The sequence below is a fragment of the Leptopilina boulardi genome, unplaced genomic scaffold (assembly GCF_019393585.1).
Source record: "Leptopilina boulardi isolate dan_hultmark-lab unplaced genomic scaffold, ZJU_Lbou_2.1 LbouV2_154, whole genome shotgun sequence".
In the NCBI taxonomy this organism is placed as follows: Eukaryota; Metazoa; Arthropoda; class Insecta; order Hymenoptera; family Figitidae; genus Leptopilina; species Leptopilina boulardi.
In genome coordinates this window covers 214,471-228,189 of record NW_026137701.1, presented here as the reverse complement: position 1 = coordinate 228,189, position 13,719 = coordinate 214,471, and the positions used below count along the sequence as shown (strand labels likewise).

At 27.2% G+C, this 13,719-nt stretch overlaps 1 protein-coding gene across 1 annotated transcript in view; it reads right to left on the bottom strand.

Moving 5' to 3' along the window:
• The window catches only part of LOC127276825 (toll-like receptor 4), a 92,136-nt gene extending 87,347 nt beyond the window's left edge, over positions 1–4,789 (bottom strand). Inside the window, exon 1 of the mRNA XM_051297488.1 lies at positions 4,715–4,789. The gene's annotated coding sequence lies outside the window, so the exon portion shown is untranslated. The remainder of the gene's footprint in view (positions 1–4,714) is intronic.
• Positions 4,790–13,719: the final 8,930 nt, after the last annotated feature.

Below are 13,719 nucleotides of genomic sequence, written 5' to 3'. Positions count from 1 at the left end.
GTTTTGGTATACTTATAACTGGTTAGCAGTGAAATTCACTGATTCAAATTTAGAGAGTACGGATCTAAAGTTAGATTTTTTAAATTCAAAATAGTGGATTCAATATGTCGGACGAATTTTTAAATAGGTAATTGGATTTGTTTGAAATTCATAGCCCAGGGGATTTTGATGTCGCTAATTATGAATGTGAAATCAGATTCTATAGAATAATTAATTGGGTTCGCTTAAAATTCATTACTATCATGGAGAAAAAAGAATTGTTGTGGTTACTAAAAATTAAGTCCACACAAAAATTCCGGATTATCAATATAGAACCAGCAGTTCTATTTGTTTTTGGGACAAAAAAAAATGTTAAAATGGGATTGTTTTTAAAACTATTCGGATTGTTCGGTGAAAAAACAGAATTGTTTGATGAACAAAGAAAATTGTTATGGAACAGTTGAAATAACAAAACTATATTGTAAAATCGGCAATACAATTTGTTGTATTAACAAAGCTTTGATTGGTCTAATACAATTTGTTCAGTTTCTTCCCCTTCTAAAATAATCAATAGCAGATTTCCGTAGGTCATGTCACCAGTTTCATTTGCATTAAAATCGCTGATTGCAATTTTAATGTCAGATTTTCGAAATTAAAAATTTCGGATTCAATATGGCGGATATTTTTTTAAATTCAACTGATTCGCTTGAAAATCACGTAACTTGGGAGTATTTTAGATCTTTGATGACGATTCTGATAGCAGCCGTATTGGATCCGCCATTTTTTCGAAAATCTGGCATCGTTATCGTAATCAGCTACCTCGAAATCCCCCGAGTAACAAGTTTCAATTTAAGTACTTAGTTTTCCTTTTTTTAGGGTTTTCAGGTCGTGTAACGCAAAATTTAAATGGTTGTATCTGAGTGAAAAAAAATCGGATTTGAACGGGCCAAGAAAATTTTAAAAGGCAAATAGTAGTACTTTCTTTAGAAATTTGAACCAACGCTTAAAAATTTTTTTTGGAGATTTTATAGATGATTGAATGTTGCCAAAAACGGCCTTTTTCACGCTTTTAGGTTAGAATATCTCGAAATCCGGACGTGATAGAGCAGTTTCGCTGTCATTTTTGGATTCAGCGTGAAAAATTACATGGGAAATGACTATTCCGATTTCTGGGTCTAAAATTTGTAGGTCTGTGTTATTTTTTAAAATAGTTGTATTTACGGACATTGTGAGTCAATTTTTGAGCTTTACAACTTAAAAAAATCATTTTTGACAGCTAATTTAGTTTATTGTTGTCAATATCGCTATATCTTAGTGAAGTACACGGATCAAGTTTTAATTTAACTCCTAGGACAAGTCTCTAGCACGTCGTGTTTGCCCGGTAGAAATTTTCAAAAACTGCCAAAAACGTGATTTTTGGGACTTTTACCCCCACTTTTCTCAAAATCCTGACGTGATGAGAGGTTTTCGTTGTCAGATTCGGATTCAGCGCACCAAAACTACGGGAAATGACTCCTCGATCTCTGACAACCGAAATTTTTTTTTGCAGCCTTGTGTTATTTAACAGCACTTTGTCATTTAAAAAAAAACTAATAATAAAAGCAAAATTGGCCCATGTGCTAGAACAATTTAAGATTACCACGTGACATGGAATAATAAACCTGTTAGCTGAACAAATCTGGATTGTTCAATCAGCAATCGACAGAGAGTTTGCTTCTGTAACTGTAAGGCATTGCAAATTGAACAAATCTGACAACAAAAAATTCGTGTTGTTAAAACAACATACATTCACAGAAAAAAACTGAACTCATAATGAGCCCTGTAGGCGGCTCATTTTGATGTGCAACAAAAATGAACCAGGTTGGTGGCGCCACTGTCTATGTCGTTTAGCATTGGCTCATTTTGATTTGCAACAAGAATGAAACTAGGTTTTTTCTGTGTTTGTATTGACAACAATCCGAATTGTAATATCAACAAATCTACTGACAACAATCCAAAAATGCATGGGTAAGGCTATCATAACCTATATGATATATATATATATATATATATATATATATATATATATCCCAACTGGAGTTTGGGAATAAAATTTTACAAGTTACAAATCATTACTTTTAAGTGAGTTAATTTAATACTCGGTATTTTTATTAAGAATGAGCCTAGTTACACCGAGAGCCAACCAGGAGCATTAAATTTGATACTCAGGCGTATTAAACGAGTAGATTATATTCGCGTCTGCGCAGAATTTTTGTGTACATTTGCGACCATGGTTAATACCAGGTCATGGCTGGATATACAAGGCGCAAAGCTAGTATAAATTCCAACTTTAAACTATACTACTGCTACTGCGACCATGGTTGCGATAGGGACTGGTTAGAAAAGTTAGGTTAGAAAAGGCTTCCACGTGGTCGCCAAGCCAGCGAAATTTTCTAACCTGTCCTATCGCAACCATGGTCGCAGATGTACGCAAATATTCTTCGCAGACGTAACTATAATCTACTCGTTTAATACGGCAGAGCATCAGATTTGATGCTCCTGGTTGGCTCTCAGTGTAGCCAGGCTCAGTATAGAAAAAGTAAAGGTACACTGAAAAAAAATTTATTTGATTCAAATACACCGGTATTCTTTTTAGTGTATATTCCTTTACTGCGATTGCAAAAGGATCCCTTGATGAAAGTTTCAGATTAAATTTCAATCAGATTTAATAAGTATTATTCCAAAATTTATTTCTCAGCCAATCAGTTTCTATTCGAATCTAAATTTTAATGTGACCTAAAATATATCCTTTCCTAAATTAATCTGTTTCATTCTGAAGCTGAATTTTAATCCTTTTGAATCCTGAAATTTCATTCTGAATCAATCTGTTGTCAAGCCAATACACCCAAAAAAAAGTAATCTTATATTCAGAGGAAAATTCCTCTTCTAATATCCTCTAAATATTTCCTCTTAAAACAAGATTATTCAATTGAAATGTAGAATATTTTTATTCTTCATTTTAATGGAAGAATGACAAAAGGATTCCTTTTGTATTTTCCTCTTTAATTAAGATTTTCTGTTTTAAATTTAGAAGATTTAAAAAAAGGAAACGGAAAAAAATAATGTAATCGTTTGATCCCTTTCCCTGGATATGATAGTTGTGAAGTTGTTTTTTAACCTTTCAGTTTTAATATTTCTGGTAAAATGTCAACAAAAAGGACAAAAAAATGGATTTGCTTTATTAAAAATACAGAAAATATAGTTAAATTCAAATTAAATGAATATTTTTAACGCTATTTTTAGATTTAAAAAAATTTGGATATTTCTTGTGAAATTTTACTACTCAGGTAAATAGAAATACTATAACCCTATTTTTGAATCTTTCGAATTTTTTAAATCTTTTTATTTATTTTTTTAAAAAAGTTTTAAAACGTTAAATAATTTCATATATGAAATTTTTTTCTGTCCTATAAAAAATGTTAACTTTTAAACATATCATCATGTTTTAAAATTATTTTTGCGCTGAAAATCTCTTTGATCATTACAACTGATTAATGAAAACTTATTTTTTGTATTTTAATTATCAATATAAAATGTTGATAATTAACCAAAAACATGACATTGTTAATGTTATATTAAAAATCAATTTTTATTATTATATTGAAGTGAATTATTATAATTTTACTTAATTTTAATTTAAAAATGTATTTTCTGCAAAGATTTTATTATTTGATTGAAATTATAAATATTTTATTGATGGCTTTGACATTAAAAACAATTTTGCGAGGTTTGGATGACAACATTTAATTTAAGAGGAAAATCCTCTTAAATGAAGAATAATAATTTTGATACCAAAATTAAGAGGAAAATATGCATTTATTTTAGAGGAATCCTCTAGATTGAAAATTACTTTTTTTAGGGTGTAGGATTGATTCGGAATGAAATTGGAGGTTTCAAAAGTATTAAAATTCAGCTTCAGAATGAAACAGATTAATTTAGGATAGAATATATTTTAGGCTACATTAAAATTTAGATTTCGATAAAAACTATCCACACAGCACAGAAAAATTTACTGAACATTTATAAATCTTTAACCCTCTAATAGATACGGGTGGGACTTTCAGTTCAGTCAATTTTCGCACCAAACATTCAATCAGGGCGGACATTTTAATATTTATACAACCTTTACTAAATCTCGCAACTCAACATTCCGAAATTAGCACTTAAAGATTTATAAATGTACAGTAAATTTTCGGTGCTATGTGGGTGATTTGCTTAGAAAAAAATTGTTGAATCCTTCATTGGAATAATATACTTACAAAAACTGATTGAACACCAATCCGAAATTTTTGTCAAGGATTAGACTTTTTTTAAAATATCCGTTAAAAGTTAAAATTTAATTCTCCTTTTTTCACATAGAGTATTCAGTATTAAAGAATGAAGTCAATGAAATATGACTCATTTATTTTAAGGTTATGTTTGTGACTATCTGCTGACGTCGCGAAGTTATATTCTGATTGGCTAAGTGAGTCCAGAATGGGCATATAACATTCAAGTAGCAGCGCACTGGTCTGAATGCTATACTCGAACGTTTATACGTCCATTCGGGACTCAACTTGTACGCAAATAATTTAAACTTCTGAGTAAACGTTATTTCGAATATTTAGAGGTAATAAATCCGAATGGTATATATTATTTAAGTTAGATACTATCTCTGATTGTTAGTGTTGTGACCTATTATATTTATTTTCAGTACCGTCGTTGTCCCAGTTTCCGTCCATGTTCCAGTAGCCGTCCATTTTTACAAACATCTCGTATAATAATTGAAATTACTTTTTAACAATATTTTATATTCTTTTTGGCAATGCAATGCACTGAAAAAAATTTATTTAATTCAAATAATCGGTTACTTGATAATATTATCAAATAAATATTTACTTGAACCAAATAATTTTTATAAATAAAAACTGAGAACTTTGCACTTTTTTCAGAAAATATAAAAAAAAAATTTTCTCTGCAATTATCCTCATTTTTTCTCATATTTAAATTTTCAGGAAAGAATTCTTAAAGTAGATTAAATTGGTTTGTTCGTTTAATTTTTTGTAAACAGAAAATTTTGAATAATATACTCCGTTTTGTCCCACTTTATTTTTAATTATTTTCAGAGAAGCGTTTTGTTAGCAATCTCAACAAATGAATTTCGAAATAGCAACCACATTATAGGTACAATATATCTTTAATTATCTTATTAATTAACATTTTTTCAATTTAATCATTCTAAAATTTAGTCTGCTTCATCCATCCCTTTCTATTCATAATAATAGCATATAGAATCTATAATACAGTCTAATCAAATTCAACAAATATTCATTAAAAGATTATATTGGGATTTAGCGTAAACATGCTGAGAGTGAAAGTGAGGGATTATTATTGATAAAAATATAAATAATAAATAAATTACTAATATAATTTATAAACATATTAACGATTTAATAAAAATGGATTATATTTTCTATATATATAGTTCGAAATAGAGAATATTTAAATATAATAATTAGTTATAAATTGATAACGATAAAAATATAGGGGAAACTGGGGCAAACCGGCCATGTTAATAGTTGTATAAGGCTCTAGTAACTAAAGAATGTCAATAAAGTTAGCAGAGCAAAATCAGCAGACAATAACCGGACTATAAGGAGATTTTAAGGCTTTTTAAAGGCTATTTAAGTGCCCTATTCCCAATTTAAATGCTCCCATAGGTTTCGAGAAAATACATGTTCTGCTAAACCTAAAAAAAGTTAGCAGACCATCACATCTAAAATACATAAAACCCAATAAATTCACTGTTTTAAGTAAAGATTATTTAAAGGCTATTTAAAGGCTTCACAAAAAAATTATAACCAACTACTTTAAGCCCTTAATAAGGGTTGAAGCACGCGAACTAGCGGCCCTTTCCAGCAGAACACTAACTTTTTACTTAAATTAAAAAAAAAACCTAATTTTCAAAGCAGAATAATTAAAGGCTTATTAAAGGCTCCCACAACAAACTATACCAAATTAACCTAAGCCCTTATTAAGTGTTAAACTAGCGGCCCTTCCCAGCAGAACACCAACTTTTTACTCAAATTCGAAAAAATTCTAATTTTTACGGCAGAATAATTAAAGGCTTATTATAGGCTCTCAGAAAAAACTCTAACAAATCACACTGAGCCCTTATTAAAGGCTAAACTAGCGGCCCTTCCCAGCAGAACACTAACTTTTTACTTACATTCGAAAAATTCCTAATTTTCAAAGCAGAATAATTAAAGGCTAATTAAAGGCTCTCACCACAAACTATAACAAATCACCCTAAGCCCTTATTAAAGGTCAAACTAGGGGCTCTTCCCAGCAGAACACCTGTATAAAAAAAATGCTTAGTAAAATCATTAAATAATATACCGATAAATTTAAACGAAGCTGAAGTACGCAACGTTTATGATAAACGATTTTTAAAGAAATAATTTTTAAAAATGAAAAATTCTATAATGTTTTGCCTAAAAAATATTTTTTTATAATTTGTTAATTAATGAAAACTACAAGAAATATTTTTTAGACGAAAAATAAAAGAATTTTTCATTTTAAAAAAATAATTCTTTAAAATCGTTTATCATAAACGTTGCGTACTTCAGCTTCATTAAATTTAACTGAGGCATGCACCTTTTAATCCTAAAAAACAATTTTAATAAATATTACACGATTTTCTCACAAATTGCTTATGAACAGATTCGTAAAAATTTCTAGCGGAAGCGAAAAAACAAAATTTTGTTTATAAAATTGCATAAACACAATTAAAAAATGTCAAACTGAAGAAATAAGTTATTCTTAATATAGTCTTTTCAAATTTATAATTGACATATTTTAAAGTTTGACCATTTCTGAAAAACTAACACCTGGCCGGTTTACCCACATGACCGGTTTGCCCCAGTCTCCCCTACTATTGCATTAATTATAATCTATACATAGTTAATTAATTAATTATCAAATTACTTTGTTATATATAGGGTGAAATTCCTGAAGTGTGATCCAAATACCAAAATGTGTGCGTTGCATTTTTTTGAAAAATCATATAACTAATGTATATAAAAGGATGAAAAAAAATTGACCTGTATGGTCAAAGACTTTTTCCTGCTCTTTTGAATTGTGCAAAAACTTTTTTTTTTCGTCGATTTAACGTTGGTAACTTCAGTGTCACAAGTTATTGCAATTTTGAAGCTACCAATTGAAAGCTGACGTAATTCCACATTCAACGAAACCTATATGAAGTATTTTGTATTAGTGGATTGTTAATAAACAATTGCAATGTTAACCAATTGTTTATTAACAATCCACTAATCCAAAATACATCATATAGGGTTCGTTGGATGCGGAATTATCGATGGCTCCTAAGTGAAAACGTATTATTCACGAGTGCAAATATAAAACGCATAGAGAATAAGAGAATCTTAGTGACCCTAAAATACTATACTCTTCTTTTATTTGTATAATCATTAATTTTATCTTATCAAAATATAAAAAAAAAGTTAATATCAAAATTTTATTTTGAAAACACGTAAAGAAAAACAATTGAGAAATATTACATATATATTAAAATAAACTATAGTAAAATAACTCTATTTATGATGATAAAATGGGCAAAATTCTTGAATTCCTCACAATCACAATGTTGATGAGCTTTAACCTATTGTTGAAATATGAATGACGTTCTCTGAATGTTCTAATCAATTACCAAACATCACGTTTCAAATTCAATGATTCATAGTTAAGGAAATTCATTATTTTCTCATTAATACCATATATACAAACATTATTATACATATTATATATATATATGTATATTTCTACAAAAATTTCTTTTTAAAAAAATGAGACCACCTTATCAACCTGAGTTTTGAAAATAGAGTAGTTTATCTTCATTTATATCTCTATGACAACAATATGCTTATCTTTAACTTGACAAGAAACTATTCTTTAACTCATCACGTATAAATCAAATTACTAAAAATAATAATAAATTATAGGTATAATATCTGCATTATTTTTTTTATAGTTATCTTTATTTGATGGCGATTATGTGTCACTCTCCCTTTCTCTCAACATATATTTTAAGTTATACTAAAACAATACTTTTTGGATCAACTTCACTTTACAAGAAAAGTTGATAGAACACAGAAATTGACCTTTTATTTAAAAAACATTTTTAATGAAAACTTTGAAATTGAAGAATATAAAATTCTATATGAAAATGAATAATTCATATCCGAATGAAAATAATTGTTTCTCTCTGAGAGAGACTGACTCTTGGACTTAATAATAGTTCACCTAGAGAAACAACTATTAAATGTAAATGTACGCAGTGAATAAAATTACATGAAAATATTTCTTTTGCAAACTATATATATATACATTTATATCTGTTATCAAATTAAAAAAAAAAAAACCCTTCGCCTTTTTACAAAAAGAAACTCAAACTTTATGCAACTTAAATTTTAATCTTCCACTGTATTACAAAATTCAAAGTAAGATCAAATATATGTATAATATTCGAGGGGGAAATTTCACTTTAGCAAATATTGAAAGTTTAAAGTAGGGAAAAGTATTCTCCGAGCAAAATCTCAGTGAATAATTTAGAAAAACATTTCGTGTAATATCATTTTCATTATTATTATTATTATTTTTTTGAGTATTGTATTGTGTATTAACCATTATATGCTAATGGAATATAAAAATTTGCGAAAACAAAAAATTAATTTCAGATTCTTTTTTTACACATTCAAGGCAATATGCTACTTGGCGCAAAGTACAAATTCGTTTTCATTTTCTTTATGCTCTTTCTCTCTCGCTCTCATACTTTTGTGAATATCTATATATAGCGGAATAATATTCACAAGCAGTGCCATATCTTTTCGTTTGTCAATTTTCTCGTATTTCAAGGAGTACTTTTTGTTTTTATTCCGTCAAACAAAATGAAATTGAAAAAAAAAATATATATTCTTCTTTTAATTTAAAAGTCAAGAATAGAATGTCACCTTTTTTTAAACTTCACACCTATTACACTATAGTGTCCCATTTTCCATTCTATATATCTAATTGGAGAATTTACATTGGAATACAATAATAAAAATAATTTATTGTTTTATAAAAATTATTTAAAAATATATATATATATTCGAGATGTATAAAATAAAAAAAATTAATAAATAATAAATGTGCGCTAAATTGGAAAGAATTTTTAAACAAGAACTAAAATCACATTTTTAATTTTTAAAAATTGCGAAATTAAATTTGTATATTTTGATTGAAAAACATTTAATTAAATTATTGTAGATTTTTATACACGCAAAATTTATCAATATAAATGGAAATAAAATAAATTCAATATGTTTGAAAAATTGCATATTCATATTCACCATAAATGGAATAAGTGAAGAAAATTTTGAAATGATTATAATAAGTGATAAAATTTTAATATTTCATTTAAACTTAATTCATTTATTTATTCTTTAAATTCTTTTGCTTTCTGTGTGAAAAAAAATATAATTATATTTATTTAGTTATTTACTATGTCAAATCCCGCGGTCCATATGGACCATAAATGGGTATAAGAATATTTAAATAAAATAAGACAAATTGAATTGGTTGCTACAAAAAAAGTATAAGTTCACCAAATCAAAATGTTCAGAAATCAATAAAAACTTTTTTTCTTGTAGATATCAGAATTTTTTTTCCATTACTTTCTATTAATCTAAGTTTAAAAAATGACTGATTTATTTTATTTTTAATATAAGGTATAAAAAATAAAATAATAAACTTTTGGACTTATATTTTATTTTTGTATCAAATGAAGTGTGAAACACGAAAAAAAAAACAAGAGAATTATTATAATTGTATTATACAATTATAGTGAAATTTATTAAAAATATTCAATTTAAGAAATTTTTAATTTACATTTTATATAAATAATAAAATTTTGTAAATTCGAAATTTCATTAATTTTTAACGTTTCTGTTTCTGTTGCTGCACAAACCGATTCAATTATATATTATTTTTATTAAACGGAAAGCAAGTATTTTTCACAAAAAAAAATTGCATGTATACCTACATAAATAAACAAGCATTCAAACGAAAGAGATAAATTAAAAATTCAATTTTACAACCAAATTCCAATTAAAATTTTCTCATTAAATATTTTATATGGAATTGAGAAAAATAAATTTAATCATCCCTCTGACCAGCTAGAGCAAACTTATTCTCTATATAAGTACCGCACACAAATCTCCATATATTTGTTAGTCCTAGGAAAAAAACTTTATGATTAAATCAATAAAACCAATAATCTGGTTCAGGGAGGAAAACATAGCTAAAATTGAAGATGTAAACACGGCCATATATTTTACCGTTATTACTATGCACTAGTTTTGCCACAGCTGGCCAAAAACTAAATTTATTATTTCACCCGAAAAAAATTATTTTAATCATTTTTTTGTATCAAATAATAATAATCGGTTATCAAATTTATATATAATATATATTATAAATATCAAACAAATATTTACATGAATCAAATAATTTTCATTTGAATTAAATAATAAATTTAATTAATTCAAGTAATAATTATTTGATACAAATAAATAGGGGAAAGGGCACCAAGATGGACATTCGATATAAAATTTTCGTACACTGCAAAAAGAAGGTACTAAAACAGTACCGATTTTAGGTATCAAAATAGAACCAAATAACAATTTAGTACCTAAAGTCGGTATTAAATTAATACCTTTCGTTTTACAGTGTATAAGTATATATATCGCCTCGTGATTTTTTTTACTGATTTAGTTTGTTCAGATGAAGCTTTTTATATAAACACGGATCGGAAAGAATTATTTTTCTTCCTGTAACACATATCACGTGGATTTTTCGTTTTAAAAAGTTTTCTAACAGTTTTTATTTCAGTCGGTAAAATTATCTATATTTTTGATTTCGAATAGGTGCATAACGTAATAACCTCATTTATTTATCGTATAATAGTATTCTAAAATGATTCGGTTGACACTGTGTTTCTAAATAATTTTTATTTGTGCCAAAAAAAATGGGGTCATTGCTCCTAAGATGGACAGTTTGGTGGCCCTAAGATGGACATCACACCTTAATTTCTTAATTTTATTTATTTTCAATGTTACAGTTTCTTAACCCCTTCACTGTTATTGACCTCTATATAGAGGCATAAAAATATAAAATCCTTACTTGATATTTTATTTTTATTTTACCCGTTTTTTAATGCATTTTATGAAGATGTCCATCTTGGGGCCACTTTTTTTCAAATCAAAATTTACAGCAATTTGAAAAAATTCTTGAAAAAAAATGTTTGTTTTCAAATTAAAATTTTTTCTTTATGGCCAAATGATACCTTATTTATTGTACTTTCATACGGTATGCACCATTTTATCTTGGGGCCCTCTTCCCTATTTATTTGATAATAGTCAAGTAACCGATTACTTTAAAAATGAACGCCAATAAAATATTTTCTTTGGATGTAGAAATTAGAAAACAAATTATTTTTCAAGACGAAGAATTATAAAACTTATTCTTATTTACAAAAATGTTTTTTATAATTTTTTTAATCAATAAACATTGCATTTTATAAAGACAATAAATGTAAATCCATATATAACAAGAAAAGATGAGCTTGTCGGATTTGCGAAAGTTTCTATAAAAAAACACATGTCATCCTAATTAAGAAACCTGATTAAAGCGAATAACGACAAAATATACTAAAACCATTTATAAAGGTATATATATATAAACCTTTTTCACTACCAAGTGAAAAAGAAACAAGTTAAATATCCAATTTAAAGTCAGATTCTTCCCTTGTCGAAAGGTTTCCCTGCCCGTAAAAAAGTCCCTGTGAAAAAGTTCATGTAAAAATGTCTTTAACAGAAATGGGAATTGGAAAAAGTGAATTTCTAAATTTTCCTCTAAGGAAATACCTTTATAAAAATGTAAAAAAAAGAAAAATAAAAAAAAAATTACAACTCTTTGCGGGGTGATTTCTGGAATACTAAACTCAGTAAAACAGGTCACCCGTGAATTAAAATCGAATTTCTCAATTCCCCAGGAAAATTCCGGAAAATGATAAAGTGATATGAACCTGGAAAAGGCGGTGGACTGCTTACGTGACACTTTTAGACAACGAGATCAGTATGTTATCTATTTCTCCGCGTGAGAGGGGAAAGGGCTTAAGTTAAAAGACTTCGGATATGACGGGCGCCATAAAAAAGGTTTTGATGTCGACACTGGCATAACATCTATATTTTAAAAATCTATTTCCAATTCTATATGTCGCATTCTAAAAAAGATAGAGAGAAAAATATATAATAAACGCGGGCAATATTTTACATATAGTCTTTTGGGAATTATCATATATTTCTCATTCTAGAGGAAACTTTATATAAATTAAAAAAGTACACGCTACGGAAACCCACACTTCATTTTTTTAAAATCAAACAGTCAATTTCAAATTGAAAAAAAAGAATTTCGTGTAGGAGGAGTAATACGACTCTGATGAATTGAAACTCGTGCGACTGCGAACTTTATAAGATTGGGTAAAGAAATTGAAGAGAAAAAAAAAGTTCAGACTCATCCCCTTGATTCAATCTTTCCGTGAAAATAAAAAAAAAGAAAGAAACCACCAAGGCAAATAGCTTATTCGAGAAAACTCATAATGATTGTCCCTGAACCAAATTTCAAAAATAATATGCAAGGTGTTAAGATACATTATTTTTGTAATGCATGTTATTTTTAAGAAATGCATATTGTTGATGAAAAAAAAACTGTGCACTTAAAACAAACAATAAAAAGTTCATTTTATATTTCACATTATTTTCAAATATTTGGATAGAAATTTCATATTTGAATTTAGATTTAGAATTATTTCCATTAAATATAATTAATTAAAAATTTAAATAATTAGAATTTAATTATTTGACAAAAAAAAAATGTCAAAAATCATACAGGAACAATTGTGATTATAAAGATATTATGGATGATTAGAGAAAACTAATAAAAAATTTGATGAAAAAGAAATTGAATATATCCCGTCCATTGAAAATCTACTTTCGAAACTAATTAATTCGCGTAATCCTGCATCGCTTCACTGCTAATCTTATCCTTGAAACGTCTGATCCACAACCTCAACGTTTTTGAAGTCTGTGGAATATGATATCAGATGTCAATATTAAATTGCATAATTCCCTTCTCAACAAATGGAGTATAATTACAAGCGTATACACGGAGGCGTAAAAAAAAACACGATTTAAATAAGAAAGTTTATTTTCAGAATTAATTGTCATCATTTTAAGAGAAAAATTCATTTCTAAAGTAATTATCAATGAAAAAATTATATTCTATATAAATTTAAAAATAAAATTACATGTGTACTCTATTTTTAAAGTTATGAATATAATATTTATAAAATTATAAATATTTCTTATAAACAATATTTTAGACCACAACGTTTATGATCGACGATTAGAAAACAAATAATTAATTTTTAAGACAGGGAATTATAAACATTTTTTTTTTTTTTTTAATATTTGAGTCGCCAAAAAGTAAAACCGCACATAAAATTCTGATGGCCATGTTAATTCAATGGGAGTCAGAATTTTATGTGTGATTTTACTTTCCGGCGACTTATTTTTTATAATTTTTGGTTCAATAAACATTGCAAAA